The sequence below is a fragment of the Fukomys damarensis genome, unplaced genomic scaffold (assembly GCF_012274545.1).
Source record: "Fukomys damarensis isolate Sample0158 unplaced genomic scaffold, DMR_v1.0_HiC HiC_scaffold_13, whole genome shotgun sequence".
Lineage (NCBI taxonomy): Eukaryota > Metazoa > Chordata > Mammalia > Rodentia > Bathyergidae > Fukomys > Fukomys damarensis.
Window position 1 is genome coordinate 37,692,315 of NW_022900925.1, and position 3,559 is coordinate 37,695,873.

Sequence of the window (3,559 nt, forward strand, 5' to 3'; positions counted from 1 at the left end):
CGCAGGGGCGCGCGTTTGCGCGTGCGCGCGTGCTGCTCGGGAACCGCCCAGGGGCCGTCGCTGAGCTCGGTCCCAGCCCTTTCGGGTTTTCTCTGCTTAGGGGCCGGGCGCTAGGCGCTCGTTTCGGCAGCACGTATACCAAAGTTCTACTTAGAGGCCGGGTCTGTTTGCGGGACGGGACGGGACCGGGTTCCACGCGCACCACAGCTCACACACGGCTCACACGCACACTCACTGCTCACAGAAACATTTTCACACTCACAGCTCACAAGTGCACGCCTGTAACCCAGCACTTGGGAGGCTGAAGCAGGAGAATTCTCTTAGGTTCCTCGCCAACCTGAACTACATAGTGAGTTCAACGCCAGCTTGAACTACACAGCAAAATCCCGTCTCTAAAACAAAGTACGCTCAGCTCACACGCACACAGCCCATACACTCACAGCTCAATTCACATGCTTGCACATTTGCACACACATTCGTGCTCACACTCACGATCACAAGCTCAGGCTGGCATACACTCGTGAGCTCACCTTCACGCACGCACCCCACACGTACGTTCAGCCGCAGACACACAACCACAAATGCACACTTGTGGATCCACACATTCACACTCCCAGACTCACACTCACACTTGTGAATTCACACCACAAACATACAGATCCACTGCCACACCTCACCCACACTCACGTGTGCTCACATCCTCGCAGACACACTTGCGCTTTGTTCACACTTTGTACACTCACACAAGCCACCCTTCACTCAGGCCCATTAGCTCCATCCTGGTCACAGAGTGGGCTGCACCCCAGCCAGTCCTCTGGACCCCGACCTGGGGCCAGGGCTGCTCCTGTGCCCGTGGGGACAGCGTGGCCAGGCCTGTGTGACAGGAGCCCGGGCACCCTGCTCTCTCGGCTCACTGGGCTGGGACAGACAGGGACACTGCTGCCTGGGCATGGACTGACTCCAGGGGACCCCAGGCTGCGAGCACCAGGGACGGAGCAGGCTGGCCGCACTGTGGGGAAAACCCAGGGCCCTGCCTAGCCCGAGAGGTGGGAACTGAGGCAGAGCCGGGGCCAGGTCCCGGGCTCCCTGGGCTTGGGGAAGATCACATGTCCCAGCGGGAGCTGGGGGAGGCCACAGAGGGACAGTGGCCCTGCTTCTGAGGCCACAGGCGTGGGGCACAGGGGCAACGGCTCCAGTGGACAGAGCTGACCTGGACACCACGGGGTCAGGGAGTCCCCCGGGCACACAGGGACCTCCCAGCACCACAGTGACAAGGCCCAGGAAACGCCTGGGGGCTTCGGGAAGCGGTCAGGGTCCCAGACAGCCTAGCTCAGACACGATGGGGGGCGCAGGCACTCTGGGGGACAGGGCTGGGCACCTGGCACTGCCGAGCTGAGGGCACCTGGAAGGGTTGCAAGCTGGCTCCCAGGGCAGAACTGTGCCTGGCGGAGGGAGGGTGAGGCCCAGGGACCCACACATTCCAGCCACACCCTCTGCCTGTTCCCGCCTGTCCCGTTTCCCAGACTGCCCTGCAGCCTGGCAAGCAGAACAGCTCCCAGAATCCTTTAGGGCTCAGACTTTAACACAAGAACCCCAGGCCACACACCCCGGAGCCACCTGCCTGGGGCGACTGTGTGCATACACACGCATGCACACACTTACACACACGTACACACGGAGCCATCCTCAGCCGCAGGCTTCCAGCCCCCACAGGCCAGCAGGGCTGGGACACTCCCCTCTCCGGCCTCCACCTCAGCCAGGAGGCCGCCTGCTGTCCCTGAGCTCTGGACAGAGCTGAAGACACCTGAGGGACAGGGCCCCCCAGAAAGCCAGGCCCTGAACTCAGCCCAGACAAGGCCAGAGGGTGCTGAGGGGTTGGGATTTCCAACATGAACCCACCAGCCTGACTGGGCAGAGCACAGGAGCCCAGGGACACGGCCCCCTCAGGGACCAGCCCCACAGAGACAGCGACCCCAGCCACAGACGCTCGAGTGGGCTCACGGAGCGTGCTGCACCGTGCCCCTGACCTGTCACACACATGTGCAAGGGGGTGACAGGGACATGGGAGAGGCCATTCCTAGACCAGGGAGCACAGGGAAGGGGCAGACAGGAGGCCCAGGGCCAGCTGCCCCCACAGTGCCGAGCTGGGAGAAGGCAACGACCGCGTCTGCTGCCCTAGGGGCTCCGGCACCCCGTCCCAGCCACCTGCACCCCACCTGAGCCTCTCGGTGCACGGGAGAGGATGGGCATCAGAGGGCTGAGGCACCCACTCCGTGACAGCTGAGGCCTCTTCCCACAGCCCCCGACCTCCTGCAGACAGGGCTCCCACGCCCACGCGGCCCGGCCACGCCTGGCGGTTCCCAGCACAGCAGCAGTGATCTCTCGAGCCGCCAGGGCCACCCCGTGTCCCACTGGCTCCCACGAGCACCCAGCCCTGTCCACCTGCGTCAGGGCAACAAAGAGCCCAGCCCAGGCCCCGCGGGCTGCACCGAAACTGCTGAGGCCTCAGAACAGGTGTCGGGGAGGTGACAGGCACCCCCAGCCTGCGCGGGTGCAGGACAGTGTGGGTTCAGCTGCGGCCCGGAGGGAAAGCTTGAGCGTCCCCAAATCCCACACTCCAGGTTCCCTGCCCAAGCCAGAAGCCTGGCCCGCCCCGGGGGAGCAGAGGTGGGCAGGGGTCAGGGTCCCACAGCCACCAGATCCCAAGGCTCCCAGTCAAAGGTCATATTGCACCAGGCCCTGAGACGTACACCTTCATCCCTGATTCATGAGGTGCAGCCTGGGCTACACAATGAATTCAAGGCCAGGCTGAATCGCAGAGCGAGACCCTGTGTCCAAAAACAACCAAGCAAATGGTCACACCCCACCCACCAAGAACCCAGCAACATCCAGCAGGGTAAAAGGTCCTGTCCCCATCTCACAGGAGAGAAAACACAAGGACAGAAAGTAGATTAAGGGAAAACTTTCACAGCCCATGTGTGTCAAGAGCCAAACTTTATCCGGCACCATGTGGATCCCTCAGGGCCCCAAACACCAGTGTGCACTACGGAGCTCAGGGAGGGGAGCAGGGCAGAGTGGGTGCTGGGGGCCAGAGCCCCGAATGGGAGCAAGGCCCGACCCAGAGCCTTGGCCCCAGGGCCCCTCATGGCACCCAGAGCTGCAGGCTGGCAGGGACAAGGGGCTCCCTGGACAAGGCTCGCCAGGTGTAGTGGCTCAGGCCTGTGACTCCAGCACTCCAGGAGGCTGAGGCAGGAGGATCACCAAGAGCTCAAGGCCAACATGGGCTGCACAGCAAGAGCTCGGCTTGCAAAAAAGAAAAAGAAAAAGAAAAAGATGAGGGCAGCAAACAGAGGTTCCCACGGGACCATCTGCTGCCCACCTCAGCAGGGCTGCTGTGCTGTTCTGCTACCCTTGCTTTGGGAGTCACCGGTTGGGCCGAGACCTCTCCTGGAGCCCCAGGTGCCGAGGCCAGAGGGGTCCATGGGTAGGGTGAGCAGGGGTCCGCAGAGCCTCGGTGATTCTGTCCCCAGCAGGGCGGGGAGGCAGGTGGTTCCCATAC